This window comes from Pantherophis guttatus, chromosome 6 (assembly GCF_059756535.1).
Source record: "Pantherophis guttatus breed Tessera chromosome 6, ASM5975653v1, whole genome shotgun sequence".
NCBI lineage: Eukaryota > Metazoa > Chordata > Lepidosauria > Squamata > Colubridae > Pantherophis > Pantherophis guttatus.
This window is the reverse complement of record NC_142068.1, coordinates 104,759,506-104,779,414: the sequence shown is the minus strand read 5'-3', so window position 1 is coordinate 104,779,414 and position 19,909 is coordinate 104,759,506. Positions and strand designations below refer to the sequence as shown.

Sequence of the window (19,909 nt, the reverse complement as noted above, 5' to 3'; positions counted from 1 at the left end):
GGAGCAGCCACAACTTCTGGGTTTCAAACTCTTCCCCTGATTATTAGATCTCCCTGTCAGGAAATCTCTCCTGACTTCCAGGTTGCATTTCTCTTCGCTGGGCTTCCACCCGTTGCTTCTCTTCCTGCCTTCAGGGGCTCCGGAGGATGAATGGAGCCCCTCTTCTCCGTGAGAGCCACCCAAGCATTGGGCGATGCTGTCCCATCCCCTGCAGCCCTTCCCTTCCTTAGACCCAACATTCCCTGTCCCTTCATCTGCCATCCCCTGGTTCATCCTCCGGACCCCCCCACCCTCTTCCTTGCTCTGCTCTGCCCACTGAGGCCGAGGGGTTTTTGGGTTGGGGGACCTCCCTTCCCCCCACTCATCCTTCAGCCGGCCTGAGAGGAAGCCTATCCAACACCCCCCCTTCTCTCACCCACTGTGCTCTTTCTGCCCCACAGCTGCTGGCTGAGAAGCGAATGGAGGGAGGGGCGAGGGGAGTTGTGCCCAAAGCCAGACCCCCCCTTTCCCCCCTTCCCCCTCTGCCTTTGTCAACGGAGGCTGGGCTGAGGCCTGGGGCCTCCCGAACTTACCACCCCCAGCCCGATCTCCAGGTCGGGTTTATTGGGAAGTTGTGATTGGGACAACTTGGCCCTTCTTCAGTCCCACAACTGTAGAGAGCAACACCTGGAGAAGGAGGGGCTTCCTCTGCCTTGGGGGAGGAGAGAAAAGATGCAGATGCCCAGATTCAGGGGGTCAAACCTGCCTTCTGCTCAAGTTGATGCATTCCCGGGTCCTCCCAGCCAGACCTTCCGGCTCTAGGGATCTGCAGAGGCCCCTTCAGTCCCAGGAGACCCTCCCTTCCTCGGTCAAACTTCTCAGACTGGCCGTCCTGCTGGATCCCTTCCTCTTCAACTGCGGCAGGGAGGTCGATCAGGCCGGGGATGATTGACAGCTCCTGGGTATTTTGGGCTGGTTTTGAGGTAGTCTGGCTGGGCGGGGTTTGCTCTGCTGCATAAGGGAAGGTCACAAATATGCTGCGGACACCTGGTGGCAGGTGAAGAGGGAGGGAAAGTCCCTGGACCGAAAAGACGGGAGGGAGGGGGAGAGGGAGGGAGGGAGAGAAATCTACAAATGCCCAGAAGCCAAGAGAGTTGCACGGGGTCCCTTCTGAAGAGGGCGGCCTTCGGATTGCGTTGATCTCAGAAGTTTTGAGCAGGTCAGGCTGATTCTTCTTCAGCTATTTGTAACTTACAAAACCACCCAAATACAAGGAAAGATGATGGGGGTTTCTTCCCCTTCCCTTCTCCTTCCCCTCCCCCTCCTCTTTCAATCCCTCTTTCCCTCTTCGTTTCCCGCCAACTCAGGCAGACTTCATGCAAATCCCTCCTTCTCCAGGGGGGCCTGGATGAGGCCATGGACAGGAGATTAGAGAGAAATGCCACCTTCTCTTTATGGGTTTATTTAACGGAGAGAGATGGATGCTCAACCTAGTCTCAGGCACGGACGGATGGATGGATGGATGGATGGATGGATGGATGGACGGATGGATGGACGGATGGATGGATGGATGGATGGATGGACGGATGGATGGACGGACGGATGGACGGACGGATGGATGGATGGATGGATGGACGGATGGATGGACGGATGGACGGATGGATGGATGGATGGATGGATGGATGGAGGATGGATGGATGGACAGACGGATAGTAAGGCGCCTCCCCGCCCTCCTCTCGCCTTGCCCAAATTTACAGCCCGCCCCTTCCCTGTCCCACTCCCTTTGCATCCGGGGAACGTGGGAACAAGGCACACCAGCCACAAAACCTCCCCTGACTTTGAAGTCCTTGCCCCGGGCTGCCAAAATCCCTCCTGGCTTTTTGGAAGAGAGCCTGAGCGCTCAGCCTTCCCTTGAGGTCGCCCCTTCAACCTCCCACCCGCGGAGGGTTACGGTGAGGGTCAGGGCAGCCAATCCATTGCTCCCCCCCATTACCCCACTTCAGGTCTAGAAAAGCAGCCTTTCTCTTAAGCGCCTCCTCAACCCACCGCCTCCTCCGATCAGGGCTTCGGTCTCTGAAGAGGGGCGGGAGGCATCTGGAGGGCTGCATCTCTCGTATCTCCTGCAAGGTGGATGAAGCCTCACCTGGCCCAGATGTTGCCATCGGTAGTTGGGGGGGGCGAAGACGGGCTGAGCTTCCCCATCACCCCCTGCAACTTCCCCCCACACAGAAGATCCGGGTACTGGGGGGGGTCTGGGAGGGGCCTCAGCGCAGCCCTTGAGAGAGGCAGAAGGGGGGATTTGGGGTCCTGGGGGGTTTGAAGGGTCCTCGGCTGCCCCTCCAGGGCTTCTGGGCAGCAGCTGCCAGGCAGGAGGAGCCCCGCGGTGGGAGGGGCGGGTGGGGCGGGGGCCGAAGGGAGCCCCTTTCCCTGGAGGGGGATCAAAAGCCTCGCCGCCTGCCGTGCAGAGTCTGCGGGGAGACGGAGAGAGGCTCCCCCTGCAGCCCCCTCGGGGTCCCGCCTCCCGCCTGCCCCTCTCCCCCGGGGCCCCTCCGCGCTCAGGTCCGCAGCCCCGACGTGGCCCGGGAGGGGAGAGGCGCAGGGAGAGCCCGCAGCCCGGCTGGGAAGAAGCCTGTCCAGCCGCCCCCACCGGCTCCCTGGCGAGGCTCCCGGCCAGCCCCGAGGAGGCTCCTGCGGGGACGAGGCGGCGGGAGGGAGGCGGCAGGACGGGGGCTTGAGTGACAGCTGTCTGTTCGGGCGACGGGGGAGGGGAGAAGGGAAGCAGCGTAGAAAGAACCTTTTGTTCTAATCCTCCCTTAGGCGTGAAAGTTTCCTGGGTGACTTTGGGCTGATCCCTAGGAGACCCCCGAGTTCTAATCCCACCTGAGTACTTTCTGATTGGGGCTGTGAAACATGGAAAATATTTCCTCAGATTAATGTGGGAGACCAGAATTGGGGATTCCTAGAGTGTGAGATGGCCGAGTGTCCAATATTGTGTGGGGTGATGGAGGAAAGTGAAAGTGTGGGAAAAGACCACTTCCATGTTGGGCAAAGCCAGAAGTCTCTCCGCCTTCTGCTTGTGGGAGAACCAGAGGGATTTGTGTGGTCACTCTGAATCTTAGACTGATCTTGGTCTGAGCCATCAGAGCTTTTCTTATTATCTTTAAAATGGAATTTTCAGAGGGATTCCATTCACAATTAGGAGCCATTCTGAAAGCTAAACTTTGATTCCCAATTGATCAGCAATCTGTGTGGTTGGAGAGCAGAACAGCTTCCTTGGGTGCCTCTCCCTAGAAACCAGGAAGTTCCCCCCACCCTCTATTCACCCCCTTCTTGGACCTGGATGAATATTTTTTTTTTTGTCTTGTCTTGCTTATCTTTTTTTTTTTTATTGAAAAAGTTTTCAAATACAAGTTTTTCCCCCTTTCCCCCCCTCTTCCCTAACCCCCCCTCACCACCCATCCCCCCCTGTGACTTCTTCTTCACAACAATAAGCTAATTCATAATTAATTACATAATATTTTACCATGCCCTTACTCACTCCTCAAAGTACTGACCCTTAGCATAATATTCTTATAACTCCGCTTTTCTCCGCTTTTCGCAATAATCTACCCTTTTTCTCCTCCCCCAAACTTATAAAATATTATTATTATTACAACAACATAACCTTTAATCTTTTATATATATTAATATAACATTTCAAAGCAGCCTTCTCCAAATTTAACATTTATTCAGTTCTATCCAATTCTTCCACTCCCCAAAATATATGACTTAAAAATCCTTTTTCTTAAACTAATCAATCACTAAACTAGCCTATTTCAACCCAGTTTCCTGCAAGATTACCATACACTACAATTCTAAATATAATCCACTGCCCACTCTGCTAAAATATACATATGTCTATATATACATTCCATTTTATAAAAAGAGAAAAGACAATAACTTTAAATTTATAATTTATAAATTTATAAATCCATTTAGTATCTTCTTTGATGTCTTTCCACTAGATTGTTAAATCCATCATCCATAATAGGGTAACATAGCATCCTGGTGCAACAGTTTATTCAAAATCTTCAGTCATCTTCTGCCCCCATCAATAATGAATATCCTCATGTATATATAAAAGTAAAAACAACCACCCGAGTGACATTATAATTATATTCCATATAGTTGTAATTGTGGTTTTCATCAGGATTATAAATTCCCATCATCTTAGTGGGTAACAGCCAGATCTTCTGCATGCCCCAGCATAACTCTCTTGCCTTGTAACTCAAAATAGTTATAATATATTTATCGGTAAAAGAAATCCAAAATAGATAGTTCAAATCCAACAATGTAAGGCTCTTTCCACATCCCAAAATCACGGCATTGCAGAGATCTGCCACTTTCCTCAAGATAGTATTAAACGATAATTCGCCTCCAATATCTTTTCACATATTCATTTATTTTTTAAAATCTCTGGCTTCACTGTTGCTTGGTTTAGAAACTACTATTTCTACGAGATCTGTTTCTTTTCTTTTTCTTTTGCGGGTTGCGTTTCCATCCAGATTTCCTTCCTACAAGTTGTGTATCAGCTGATCGGTTGTCATTCTGCTTTGTAAATTGATCTTGTTGGTTTTGTTTTATTATCTCATATGTCTTTTCCATCACTTGTATATCAACTAGTTGATTTACGCACTTGTCTGTAACTTGATAATTCATCACATTAGAATCAGATGACACTGCTCTCAAATTTATAGACAGTCCAGCTGGGGTATCCAAGGAGTCCGAAGACAGTTTATCTACCACAGCCTCTGTAATTTGATGTTTTCCCTTTATTTCCAGCTCCTTTTGCTTGTCCTGTGTTATGCCTAAAGATGTTAAATTTATTTTTAAAATTTTTTGATAAAATTCTTCCGCTTTTTCGACAGTATTCAGTTGGTATCTTACTCCTTGGTATCTCAATATTAAACCAACTGGGACGTCCCACCTAAATAGAATATTCCTTTTTTTTAACTCATTCACTAGAAAACCAAATTTCTTCCTCTCCATTAACATCTTGGGCGGGAGTTCCTTAAAAATCCAAATCTTTCTTCCACGAAGTTGCAAGGTAGAATTATAAGAATTCTGCACAATATTATTTCTAATTTCTTTGTCTGTGAAATAAATCACCACATCTCTAGGCAATTGCCTTTGTTTTGCCAACCAGGAGTTTATTCTATAAATTCTGTCAATCCTGCAAAACACTTCATCAGGTTGAACCTTTAAAATCCCAGCCAGAATTTCAGAAGATATCTTCCTTAAATCATCTCTGTCATTTTCCTGCAGACCTCTCAGTCTAATTGCATATTCTGTAAAATTGTGTTGGATCATTAAAACTTCTCTTTCAATCCTCTGTTGTACATTTTCTTCATTACCAGTCTTTTGATCAGCCTCCATTTTAAGTTTGTCTTCTGAACTATTATCCTGAGTGTTTGCCAAATCCTTTTTAATTTTTTGGAACTTGTCATCCAAATTCTCCTCAGTTTCTTTCATTTTAGACTCTAATAATTTAGTATTTGCTTCCAACTGAATCACAAAGTCTGCTAAGCCATTAGCTGTTTTTAAAATCTTTCGATCCAAAAAGCCAAACTTAGATTTCACCAATTCACCAATTTCTTTGATTTCCAACTTAAATTTTTCAAGTTGCTGATTCACAATCTCATCCCTTCTTACAATCTCCTCAAGAAGAAATTCTATTATATTAAAGTCAGGTTTCTGAGACTGGAGAGTTAAAACTTGTTGATGTAATTTATTAATGGGGGAATCCCCCCCCCACTGCCTGTTTGTCTAGTTTTATAAGTCTCAGTGCCATTTTTCCACGCAGACAAAATTTACTGGAAAAGAGAAAAAAAAAAAACTTTTTTCCAACCAAGATCAATATCAGATCCCCAAGGGAAAAAAAAGGAAAAAAAAACAGAAGTGAGAGTGAGGTTTTGCCTTCAGTTACAGCCAAAAGTATTCATTCCGCTGCTTTGTAATTGAAAACAGAAGGAGTTTCCCTTTCAGCCTCTCTTCAAGCCGCAGCAGCAATCGCCATTTTAAAAAACTTTTTTCCCTTCACTTCACTTCTTAGGCAAAATAGAATAAAAAGAATACTTGCGCTTCAGGATCAGAGGTCCAGCTCATATCTTCTTTAATTAATTTATTTGACAGATTTACAGGCTTGCTTTTGCCCCCTAGCTCTGCGTGTAGCAGAGATTTCCCAGAGCCCGGAGCATCGGCTGGGGATACGGGGAGTCTCTTCCGCTCCCTCCCAAAAGTAAATAAAAAACTTTTGGGATTAGGCAGAGGACTCTACCCACCCCAGCCGGCTCTATCTCCGTTTCCTAATGGAAACGGAGTTTTTTCGAGCCGCCATTCCGCTGAAAAAGGCGGCTCTTACAGGCAATGGGTTCGACGATCCCAGAGGAGCGTCCAGCGGGGGACCGGACCTGGATGAATATTATGCAGCATTGAAGGTTTGTGACCTGGTCAGTGATGCGGCTGCCTTTAGACAGGATCCCCTCAACCTCCTCCTGGGGAGATCTCAAGGTCCCCTTTCTCTGGGCATCTTCTCCAGCCCTTCACAGACAAGAAATCCTTTACCTACAAATTGTAAAGTGGAAAATTAAACAGCCTGAAAACTGCTATTTTATTTCTCTGGTTGATGAAAGAAAAAATGTACAGCAGAAATTTCTTTACACACTTTAATTTTTTTATTTACTTTATTTTTTTATTTTGGTGTAAAGTACCAAACAACAAATAAAAACAACCCCAAACTGAAATCCCAGACAGTTGTTCTGCTGAACACTTTCTGCAAAGGAGGTTTTTATGAGGAAATCAAGAAAGAATTATATAAGAGAGATGAAGATTTCCCTCCTCAGCTGAGAGACAGTCAAACATGGCATTTCACATCATTCCAGCATTTTCACGGAGAGGATCAGGCAACCAGGCTGGTTCCCACAGCTTCCTCCTGGCCTCTTTCCTCCTCACTCTCTCACACACACACTTTTAGCTGTAGGAAGAAGTGCCGGAATTATTTTTTATAAGGTGTCACATTCAGTAGCTGTTGCTGAACAGCAAATTTCTCTGAATGACTTCTACACAGTTCCAGGAAGGCCAGCACCACCATGATGGTTTTGGCCAAGAGAGAAGAAACGGCAACTGAGAAGATGATGCTGAAGACCGTTTGTCGGAGAAGGCAGGTGACTTTCCTTGGTTGACCAATGAAGAGAGAAGGAGACAAGAAGCAAAGCAGGAGGGAGACCAGGAGGATGTAGGAGAGGTCCCGGTTGTTGGCTTTGACAAGGGGAGTTTCTAGATACTTAATGAAGATGATTAAAACAAGGCCTGTGGTTAGGAAGAAGAGTAGGGCAAAAGAGACCAGGATGATGCCCAGATGTTCTTCATAAGACAGGAAGGTTACAACTTTGGGGATACATTGGACTCTGGCCTCATTTGGGTATTTATCATCTGGGCACTTGGTGCATTTTTCTGTATCTGAGAAAAGGAAAAAGCAATATTTCCTCAATATCCTTTACATTTCAAGAAGTCCTTTTTTTTGGACTGATTCCAGCAATATTTTCCAAGATGTGTTCTTTAACCATTCCACAGAAAATAATGATAATATAATTTTCTAATACATTTGTAGCTAACTATATGAAATTGGAGGATTTCTAGTGCATTTTGAATAAACACAAAAAAGAGTTGAACTTCAAGGCATGTTTTAATTTGCACTTTCATCAAAATGCTCTGGATAAATCCATTTCCACCAGGCCTTCCTTTCCTCTGGTGTCACCCACCTTCCTGAGTGGAGAAGGTCCCCTCCGGACAAGGAACGCAGTCATAGCAGCAAACTGGCTCTCCTTCTCAAGCCCTCTTGACAAATCCAGGATGACAACTTTCCACACATTTGGACTGAGGCAGGGACTGAGCAGAAAAACAAGGAATGCCAAAGAAAATGTGTTAGGACTCATCATCCATGGAAAATGGGAGGAGAAATGGACATTAGCCAAGTAGCCTCTATGCTTCACTGAGGTAAATAGTAAATCTCTGACTCCTTCCAAACAGGTGTAGGAGATGTGACCCTGGAAGGTTCTTCCTTTAGTTCCTCCCTTTTGCTTCTGGCACAATACATTGGAATAATAAAGGGCTTTTCTACCTAATAAATTCTGGAAGGATGGAATTGAGAAAAGATTTAAGCATTGTGACAAACGTAAAGGTTCCCCCTCATGACTGTATTAAAAGGCATTCCTCCACTCTTCATCTATCTATCCATGGTGATGATGATCATATTAAATTTTTAAATACAGTCATTGTCAAAGATTTATTAAATTATTTTATTTAATAAAGATTTATTTAAGTAGAGTATAACGTTATTAAAAAGGAAACTTCTGACCAGTAGGGTCTGGAAAGGTTTCTTCTGGACTACAGAAAGCCTTGCAAAGCTGGTCCCCTTTGACACTAGTTCAAAACAGTCTCCCCGTTAAGAGACAAAGCAAAAATTCCTCATAAATTATAGCTGATGATGTTACCTAGTTGGGTAATGAAATGCCTGGAAGAAAACAAGCAAGCTCAGAGAGCACCAAGGACCCCTCATGTCAGCCCTGAACTACCAATATTCTCCTTTCTTAAGACTGAAGGTTTCTGCATAGTTTCTAGAACTGCAGTGAGATTGAGGGGAGATCATGAGAAGGTTCCCTGAAAAAGGTTAAGTCGCAAACCTTTGGCTGCAACAGAGGGGACATGAGTGTGAGTCCTGGGTCAGGAGGGGATATTTCTAAGGCCCATCCAGTTATCCAAGAAAAAGTCCTTTGTGTTGAAGGACTCCTATTAGGAGACTCCAACTGGCATGGAAAGTCAGACCCACATTTAATAGTAGTTGAATGTGGAGACTCCTTTTCAAGCAGAGGGACTGAAGATAGCTAACACTCAAGATCAACAAGGCCATTCATTTTCAGATGAAGAGCCCTCTTAATTATCAAAGGCCAAATCTAAGTAGCATTTCCTGTCACAATCTGTCTCCTTACTTCTGATATCGGGAAGACCTTTTCTTTGAACTAAAGTTGTGTTTCAGGTTTCTGGGACAAGGGATTCTCTCACTGGTCACTGTCATTTTACGTGAACTGAAAGTCTTGGACCTCCTTCCTAGGGGCAGAAGGTCAATTGCTCCCCCCAGTTGGGTGAAAGACAGATATGGCTACCTTTGACCAGGTCTGGACTACTTAAAAACATCACAGACCATGGACCTGCCCTTTGAGGGAACCATTTCCCAACCTCCTTTCCCTAAGCAGGACAAGAGGAAGCTTCTCTCCCAATGGGACCCCCAGGAGCTCCATCCAGCCATGATCCAATTTCATCTCATTCAGTCCAAACCTCAATTCAGGGTCTCTTCAACAGAATCCCCTTCTGCTTTGCTCTTTCAGGACAAGGAACAAGCAGACCTGAGGCTCTTAACAACACAACCTCCAGCACTTGAGGGTTTCTCATCCCAGGTTGGACATGGCTGAACCAGCTACAAAGACTCTTCAGTATTACAGAACCTGAAGAACAGTGGTCGATAGTGCTGAAGGCTCCCAAGTGGTCTATAGAAAGAAAACTATAAGGTTTCTACTCCCCATGTTCAATTCTCAATGAAGGTCATGGACCCTGGAAGCTAGGCTTAGTCCACATGAAATGGGTCCCAAATCTTTGGAAAAAAGAGGAATCACACCAAAATTTCTCCCACCTGGTTGAGGAACTTTAGCTGTGAAAGAGCATTCTGGTTAATAGTAAGTCTCTGTCTTTCCAAAGTCCCCATTTGAAGTTCGATGGGATTCTCCATGGGGCGAATCAAATGGCTCAGGATTGCCAGATCTGCTGCTACATCTCCATTTTGATCCAAGTAGAGTTTCATCATGGAAATATTGCAAAACTCATTCTTCTGCAGGAAAGGATGGAACTAGAAGGGGAACATCCAGGAAGTTTAACATCTGAAAGCTTTTTTTAAAAAAATCCCCTTTAGCGTTTACACATTTGAATCTTTTTTCTACAGCTGCCTAACATCAAAATATACATTTAGAAAAATAGGCGTTACTCCCTTCATAAATAAAACAAATGTTCAGCAAATTGCTCAACCCTATATTGGCAAATATATATTAACGAAAAATAATTGATGCAATTGGTAAATTATAGGGGACATTCTAAAGCAGATGATAAATGAATCATAGGGAAAAAAATATTTATAAACGCCTGGAAAACATCAGGTTGATTATGAAAAATGGTTCATTTAGTGACCATTTCAAAGTCATTTCAGATCTCTTCCATGTTGCTCCAGAGGGAGGAGGGGGAAGTGGGGAAATGAGCTCAGTCAGAAGGGAGGAGATTCTGGCTGAAGGAGAGGAAAAAGACCCTGAAAAGAGGAGCCATTTCAGAGCTGAGCCCTCAAAGCAGAGAAGTTCAGCCTCCCCTTCACTGAGGAGGCAAAGACTGAGCAGCCGTCAGTCAGAGAAGCTTTGACTTGGACTCCTGCAGAGAGGAGGGGTTGGGCTAGATGGTCTCAAAGTGTCCTTCAAAGTTATAAAGGTAAAATTCAACTATGCTAATCACAAACCCATAAAGACATGAGTGTATTTAAAAATGCATACATCCGTTTAAAATTCAGGGGCCTGGTGGCTCAGCAGACTAAAAGCATTGTGATTAACACCAGCTGTCTGCAATTACTGTAAGTTCAAATCTCACCAGGCTCAAGGTTGACTCAGCCTTCCATCCTTTCTAATGTAGGTGAAATGAGGACCCAGTTTGTGGGGGCAATAAGCTGACTTTATATAAATATACAAAAGTATGAAGGCTATTGCTTAACGCATTGTAAGCCGCCCTGAGTCTCCGGAGAAGGGCGGCATATAAATCAAATAATAAAAAAAAAATTAACTGCGTTTAAAACCAAAATCTATCTGTCGTGGGGCCTGGTGCTTAGAAGATGATGTCTCCTGCAATCAGATTGGCCCAACCGTTGATCTTCTGAAGCCCAATGTGGTTGAGAAGGTTCCCCTCCTTCTCCTTTGGGTTCCTTCTCTGAAGGACCTAAGATTGATGGATCCATATTGTTAGAAATAGGAAACCAGCAATAAAGCAAGGAAGGCAATCTGGTACCCTAAAAGAGCAAAAGTTTATCAAAGCATCTGCAATTAGCACAGCCCCCCAACCCCCACAAGGCTGTGTGCTCTCCCCACTTCTCTTCTCTCCGTATAACAATGACTGCATCTCTAAGGATCCATCTGTTAAACTACTGAAGTTCGCAGGTGACACAACAGTGATCGGCCTCATTCGAGACAATGATGAATCCGCATACAGACGGGAGGTTGAACAACTAGCCTCGTGGTGCGACCGGAACAATCTGGAACTGAACACACTCAAAACTGTAGAAATGGTGGTGGACTTTAGGAGAAACCCTCCCATACTTCCACCTCTCACAATACTAGACAACACAGAATCCACAGTAGAGACCTTCAAAATTCTAGGTTCTACCATATCACAACACTTAATTATAGTCACAGGGTTATAATTATAGTCATTCAGTGTTCGACCTTATGATTCTTGATGAACGTATCTTTTCCTTTTATGTACACTGAGAGCCTATGCACCAAAGACAAATTCCTTGCATGTCCAATCACACTTGGCCAATAAAAAAATTCTATTCTATTCAAATCCACCAGGTGGACCCGGATCAAAGCATGCAAGAGGTTTTATGCCCTTCCCCCCGTCACTCAACACTGTCCTGCTTCCCCATTGGCTGAAGGACTAGCAAGCTCTCGGCCTATCTGGAGCTCCTGTTCAACTCCTGGCCTTATTTTCCCCAGCAACCCCCTGTCTCCATGGCCTGGTGTGATTCTGCATCAGTAACTTTCCATTGCTCTTTTGCATAAATTGGTTATTTTTGAAATGTGTCCATTAAGCTCTTTCTCAGAAATCCCTCCCCCCACTTTTCTTTCTAGACTTTTCTGAACCACTTTGTTCACTCTAAGAACAATACCGTTTTCACTAGTTTTTCAAAAAAATCCTTGACTTTCTAGTCCCTTATTTTCTTTATTTATTACGCAGAAGTGGAAGCTGTAATGAAACATTATTTTAGAAGCAATTTTCTTCATATCTGACAATATCGGGACCCCCATACCTGCCACGGCTGCAGCCTTGGAGCCCCCAACCTCCCTTCGCCCTCCTTCCTTCCCCTCCTCCCTCTGGAGGAATAGGCAGCGTTCAAGGCCTGGACCAGAGTCTGAATGAGACTGTAGAAAAGGTAACGATTTGTGATCTTTCTTCTGTTCTTTTTCTCCTGGGTCTCCAGTGGGGCTTTCTGGGTGCATCTTCTGCGGCCTTTGACAGAAAAGAGGTTCTTTGAAAGAGAACAGTGGAAATAAAGATCTTGAAACTTTCTTTCCACAAAGAAATTGTATTCAAAGGCAGAATCCATTGGCCTTTCTTTTGTCAGATAACCAAAGTTCAAAATACTATGGACGTATTTGTGAAGTCTGTGCTTTTCCAATGTTAATGTTCCCAAAGCTGTACAGATCCAGACTTTCCCTTCAATGGATCCTGGCAGACGCATAAATGTTAAATGGAAAGGAAGAATTCTCACCCAAATGGACACATATTCTATGAAGTGAACAAAGACGTTGACTTGTCTCCACTTAGAGAGGGAATCCCTGAGGGATGCTGTGTATCCAGTTGTTGAGAACAGTTGTGATATAACCACAAAAATTCCTCTCCTGACAAGCACAGGAAGAAAAATCCTCATGAAATTCTCTCCCTTCTCTGTGTCTGAAGCAAAGAGGCCAATCAGGGTCCATCTGAAATGGAGGAGCAGGTGGACAATTGCTGGGTAGTGGAATCCTTCTTTGGGCTCCATCTGATGGAAAAAGGGGAATTTCCTTTTATCACTCAGAGCCTCTGAAACAAGGTTATTACTAATCTGAAAAAAACAATGAAGAAAGCTGTGATATATTGGGGATCAGATAAAGTCCAAAACTTTATTTTTTTAATAAATTCAACTTGGTATTGATGAACAAATTAAATAGATTATTGTTGATTAGCAATTATGCCATATCAAGAAACAAAATATTAAGCACAGTGTTAACGACACTGTATATAAAAATGGAGCCCAAGAAACAAATTAAATAAAAAAGAATAAGAATAAAAAAACATATTTCTGAATCACAACTTATTGCAATCAGACCCACATGTCTTTGGAGATTCTCAGTCCAGGTTCTTCAGCTCTGGATGAGAAGCAAAAGGTCTTCAAAGAAAAACCAGAAAGTCCAGTTGCCTCTTGAAAAAAGCACCTTTGGGACAATCAGATCCAGATGTGCAGGTGTCAAGTGAGCGTTTCGTTCCAATAAAGGGCCGTATTATATCTTTAATTCTGACTGAACAGCGAATGTGTTGCTTTAACACAAGTTTCCCAATAGGTTGTTTGTCTAATGTGCAGCCCAAGACTCTCATCTCTCTCTTTCTTATGCAGTTGACATTCAATATTCCAGATTCTTGGTGAAGCAATATTTGTTTATTTATTTATCTACCACTTTGATTATTTCTGGGCTTCTTCTCTAGTTACACAAGAGATAGGGAGACCTAATATAATATTTAGGTCCTAATATAATTTGTCAGATGCATAATCCTAGAGAGCTTTAATTGAAATTCTGCATCTTCTAACCCAGAGAACTTGGGGACTCTGTCAGGTTCCAGAGGTTTAATTGTACACTAAGAAATTCAGCCCTGTGGAAAAGGAAGGAGACCCTCTGTGAGTTCCCTGGTTTCATGTATCAGGACACAGTAAAAAGGATCTGGTTTTACACAGTTCTTAAAAGTAGGTAAATGCAACCTCAGGTGAACAGCAACACAGGAGATATAACACCCTGTCCTCCTTTATTATACAGAAAGAGAGCCGAAATGGAGGAGCCAGGTGTGAAAGGCTAAGGACACCCTGACTGCTTCCATAGGTGTGAAGAGGCTGAGAGGAAGCCTGGTGCTGCTGATCAAGGGACCTGGATTAATCGATCATCACAAGTGTGACGGCCTCTTTAAAAGCCAAAGTTTCAGGAGTTTTCTGGTCTCCAGCATTGAGGTCTGTGTTAACACAATGCCAAAGGGCAAAGACTCCAGCAGTGATCTGAGAGAAGCCATTGTTGCTGCCTATCAATCTGGGAAGGGCTACAAGGCCATTTCCAAACAATTTAACATCCATCATTCTATAGCAAAGAAGATTGTTCAGAAGGGGAAAACATTCAAGGCAGCTGCCAATCTTCCCAGGAGGGACCATCCCAGCAAGTTCACCCAAGGTCAGACCGGGCAATGCTCAGAGACATGGCAGAAAAAGACCAAGAGTTCCACCTGAGACTCTACAGGCCTCAGTGAGCCTGTTAAATGTTCCAGTTCCTGACAGCAGAATCAGAAAAAGACTGAAGAAGTTTGGTTTGTTTGGAAGGGTTGCCAGGAGGAAACTTCTCTCTAAAAAGAACATGGCAGCACGGCTGAGGTTTCCCAAGTTGCACCTGAAGAGACCACAAGACTTCTGGAACATTCTCCTTTGGACAGACGAGACCAGAGTGGAGAAGTTTGGCCATAATGCACAGAGCCACGTTTGGTGGAAACCACACACAGCCTATCAGCACCATGACACACCAACCGCCAAGCACGGAGATGGAGGGGTGAGGATTTGGGCTTCTTTTGCAGCTATGGGACCTGGGCACCCTGCGATCATTGACTCGGCCATGGACTCCTCTGTCTACCAAAACATTCCAGAGTCCAATGTGAGACCATCTGTCTGACAGCTGAAGCTTGGTGGACTTTGGGTCATGCAAAAGGCTGATGACCCCAAGCCGACCAGCAAGTGGCTGAAAAAGGAAAGGATCCAGGCGTTGCAATGGCCCAGTCAATGCCAGACCCCAACCCAATTGAAATGAGGTGGTGGGGCCTCCAGAGAGCTGTGCAGAAACAAACCCCCACAAACCTCAATGAACTGTTTTAAAGAAGAGGGGCCAAAATTCCTCCCACAAGGATGTGAGAGACTGATGAAGCCATACAGAAAATGATTACTTCAAGTTGTTGCTGCTAAAGGTGATTCTACCAGCTATTGTATCATAAGGTGCATTTACTTTTTCAAACATAACTTCTCCGTTTTGGCTTTCTTTTTGTGAAAGAAATGATCACATGGTGTAATATGTCCTATTTTGTTGTTCATCTGAGGATGTATTTACCGCCTTTTAAGAAGTGCTAAAGAGCAGGTGGTTTTTTATCCGATGTCCTGATACATAAAATCGTAAGAACTCAAAGAGGGTGAACTTTCCTTTTCACATGACTGTATTTCCTCTGATTTTAGAGAAAGGGGAAATTGTGGAAATTCCCAACTCAGCTCTGAATCAGCACCTGAAGTCCTTTTATCCACCCCCAGAATACTCCTCAGGTGCTGTGATTGGGTTTGTTCAGTAGAGGTAGATATTAAGCCCCAAACTTCAGTTCAATTGAAGGGCTTGGGGTTAACTTTGGCATTATATACTCGTCTAATAATTGGGGAGAAAGCTGGATAACTATGATTTCCTTTTTCAGGTCCATCATTTAAACTTTAAATTCAATCCTGCCATTGCTTTAGGTGATCTCCTTTGATGATGGCAGATCCAAGATTCCGTCTCAGAGAAAAGTGACACTGAGTAAAGAAAAGTGTTACTTGCTGCATTGGCCACATTTGTTTTCCAAAGACCAAAACTTTTGACTTTGATTGATCAATAATCAGAATGATTATCTCAGAAGGAGCCACCTTTTCTCCAGAGTCTACGCCAGGGGTCGGCAACCTTAAACACTCAAGGAGCCACTTGGACCTGTTTCCTACAGAAAAAAAACACACCGGGAGCCACAAAACCTGGGTGGGCGTGGCCAACTCGATGTCACTCACTCCCACCCAGTCCCCCAGTCCCATCCAGCCACACAACCATTCTCTATGTCTCTCTCCCCCTCTCCCCTCTCTTTCTGTATCCCTGTGTCTGTCCCTCTCCCTCTCTTCCCCTCTCACCAGTGGTGGATTGCTCCTGGTTCGCACCAGTTCATGCGAACCGTTGGCAGAAATTTGGCCAAGGTAACAGAACCGGTAACGGTGGCCAGCTGGCCACGCCACCGAACTGGTTCCCCCGGTCGCCAGTCGCTTGCCCCAGCCGCCATGGTCGTTGCCGCCATGTTCTTCACATACGTGCATCCCATTGCCTTGCAAGTCCAATGGGATGCACATGCGCAAGGAACATGGCGGCAACAGCAGCAGCTTTCTCTGTTGGTATGTTTTGGCGGCCTGCAGAGAAAGCGGCTGCCAAAGAAGCCTTTTCGGGGGCATTTTTGCCTGCTGCTTTCCAGCAGTTGCGGCTGGCTGGGGGCTGCCGAAAATTACAGTCAGCTTGCCTTCCGGACTATGGACCAGCCGTGGAAGGTAAGCACCGTAAACAAAGAGGCGGTGGTGGGGGAGGAAGGTGGCAAACGGGCCTGGCCACGGGGATTTCCGGGATGCCCCTCCGCTGCTCCCGCGCCACTGATGCCTGCAGCGGCAAAAGCCACGCAGGAAAAGTTTTGGGGCACTGAAGCTCCCGTTTCGACCCTTGCCCTGCCTCCGCCTGCTGCTGCTGCTGCTTCCGCCGTCGTCGGAGCCAGGCATTTTCTCTCGGGCCACCCAGTCTCACTCTCCTAGACTTTGCCCCCCCCCCAAGATGATGATGTCAGCTTGGATCGTCAGAGCCATTTAAAAGAAAAAAAGTTTTAAAGAAAAAAGTTTTTTTCTTTTAAATGCCTCTCACGATCCAAGCTCTGACGATCCCAGCTCAATTGCCTGATTGTCAGAGGTTTTTTAAAAAAGCCTCTGCCGATCAGGCAACTCAGCTGGAATCGTCAGAGCCTTTTGAAAGCATTTTTTTAACAACCTCTTCATGGAAGAGGTTGTAGAAAAAATGGTTTTAAAATTTTTTTAAAAATGGCCACGTCCACCCAGTCACATTACCCCACCACCACCACCAAGCCATGCCCACAGAATCTAAAAAAAAATTTAGATTTCACCACTTAGAGTGGGAGAGAGAGAGTGAAAGAAAGAAAGAGGGGGGGGGAGAGAGAGAAAGAGACAAAGAAAATGAGAGAAAGAGAAAAAAAAGAAAGAAGAAGGGAGAGACAAGAAAGAAAAAGAAAGATACAAAGAAAGAAAGAGAAAGAAGGAAAGGAAGGGAGAGAGGGAAAAAAGAGAATGAAAGAAAAAGAGACAGAAAAAACAAAGAAAGAGGAAGGAAGGGAGAGACAGAAAGAGAGAGAGAGGGAAAGAGAAAGAAGGAAAGAGGAAGGGAGATGGAAAAAAGAATGAAAGAAAAAGAGACAGAAGAAACAAAGAAAGAGGAAGGAAGGAAAAAAGGAAGGGAGAGACAAAGAAAAAGAGAAAGAAAGAGAGAGAAAGGAAGAAAGAAAGAAGGAAAGAGGGAGAGAGGAAAAAAGAAAGAATAAAGGAAAAAGAGATAAAAAACAAAGAAAGAGAAAGAAAGGAAGGATGGGAGAGACAAAGAAAGAAAGAAGAGAAAGAGAAAAGGAAAGCGGAAGGGAGAGAGAGAAGAAAAAAAATGAAAGAAAAACAGACAAAGAAAACAAAGAAAGAGAAAGGAAGAGAAAGGAAGGAAGGGAGAGAGAGACAAGAAAGAGAGAAAGAAGGAAGGAAGAGGAAGGGAGGGAGAGAGAGAGAAAGAGAAAGAAAGAAAGAAAGAAAGAAAGAAAGAAAGAAAGAAAGAAAGAAAGAAAGAAAGAAAGAAAGAAAGAAAGACAAACCCTGGCACTAGATGTGGCTTCAGAAGTCACTTTGAAACAGGACAGCAATCTAGGGCTGGAAGGGACCTTAGAGGCCATCTAGTCCAACCCCTGCTCCAGCAGGAAACCTTATATTGTCTGGATTATTTGGGTGCCTCTAACAGAGAGGAAAATGGCCAGAAAGGAGAAGGAGTTTACTAGGACAAGGCTGTCATGCAGAGAAAGGCAGAGATAGTCCTTGATTTATGACTAGAATTGAGCCCCAAATTTTGGTTGCTAAGCAAGAGTGTTGTTAAGTGAGTTTCACCACATTTTACTCAATCCATGATCTCTCCTGGCTCTAACAGTCACGTGCAGGCTAGGGAAGTAAATCTGAAGGCGTGTGTAATGTTCTAAATGTACAGAAGTTACAGTTAAATGGGTGCGCGGAGGGAGTGTCTTTCCGCTTGTGGCTCCAGAGCCGTGGGTTGCCGACCCTTGGTCTACGCAATCTAACCCACAGGATAATTGTCCTGTACTATCAGTTTAAACCAACGTGTATTTAGCAAGTAGGAGCCTCAGTGGCTTAAAGACACTGGATCTGTTCCGGCAGTTCAAGTTCTACCACTGCATGGCGGGGTGAGCTCCCATCACTTGTCAAACATTTTGTAGAGTTAAAATAAAACTTGCGAGTTCAATCAAACTTCTCGAACTCGCCGAGAAGCCCTGAGGTGACCGGTGGAAGGGAAGAGCTGTCTCCTGTGCTGGCCATACCCACCCTGACACTAGGGCTTATTTTGGGGGGGAGGGTGTATATTTATGCCACCCCAAAAATCAGGCTTGGCCTTATTTTCAGGACATGTCCTATTTTCATGGAAACATGGTAGCAGTTGAAAAGCATGTGACAACACTAGTGGATAAATAGGTACCGCTTTGGTGGGAAATGTGGCATGTTTGGTACAGATGTCAGGCCCATAACAATGCTGGTCTTGCTTGGATGTGACACCCAACTGTGAGGCACCATCGGTGGCGAGAGAAGGCCCAGATGATGCCACAGGACACCTCTCGGCTTTCTGGTGTGGAGCTGGTTCACCCCCTGTGGTGAACCCTGGAGAAGCTCATGGGCACAAACTGAATGGACTCACACTCTTTGGCAGAGAAACAAATACTATGTACTAACATTGTAGACTCCTAGCTAATTATACCTTTGCCATATGCTAAATAAGTAAATATTTTAGCACTTTAGCCATATACATGAGAATCCTTCCTTAGTCCTGGTAAGTCATTCATATCCAGACTGAAAAACAAGGGTTCAAATATTCATTCTTCTGTGTTGCCCCTTGGTAAGCATTGATCCTTTTTCTCGTGGCTCCATTGAGCCCCAACCTCCCTCTCAAACAAGGGCCTGGATCAGGGCCAACAGGCTAGTTACATTTGGAGGGCAATCAATTTCCTCCATAATATTGATCTGCTCTCTGGGTCAAATGGTGCACTAACATCTATAAAAGCTAGAAAACTGTGGTTTACCCAACTGACACGTCGTGTAATTAGATACTTCAAAACTAATCTGTTGACAAGATTAGATTATTAATTGATTATTATACACTTTTATGAAACTTCTTTAGCCAGGTTCTCCCTACGTAAACCAAGATGTTATGCAGCACGTAGGGAGAACCTGGCTAAAGAGAAAGACACATAAAACCTACGAAAAAGAAAGAAAAACAAATATATGTACGTCTTTGGTTATTCGGGTTTTCTCCTTCATCGAAACATTGCCGAGACACTTCCAATTTTATGCGGGAGAAAACCCGAATAACCAAAGACCTACATACAAACACCCACGAAAACCTCAGAAAACAAATATTTATACACACACACACACACACACACACACACACACACACACACACACATACATACATATATATATATATATATATATATATATATATATATATGCTACTATTGCCAGCTTGCATACAACTGCATATGGCAAGTGTGAAAATCAACATGCCAATAGTTTATCCACAAATAGGATATTTTTTGAATACCTAGCAGAAAATCCTCTTCAATGACCTTATTGCTTTTCAGGCCTTGTATGAGAAATTTGAACAAGAACGTAAGAGAAAAAAACATAACTGACATGTTTGCTAATATGGAGAAAAGC

The 19,909-nt window shown here is 44.4% G+C and overlaps 1 long non-coding RNA gene across 1 annotated transcript; it reads right to left on the bottom strand.

Moving 5' to 3' along the window:
• Positions 1-6,669: 6,669 nt before the first annotated feature.
• LOC148113231 (uncharacterized) lies at positions 6,670-7,940 on the bottom strand. Its single transcript, XR_015728397.1, has 2 exons — positions 7,779-7,940; positions 6,670-7,476 (listed from the first exon to the last, which is right to left on the bottom strand). It is a non-coding gene; the product is annotated as an uncharacterized LOC148113231 (long non-coding RNA).
• Positions 7,941-19,909: the final 11,969 nt, after the last annotated feature.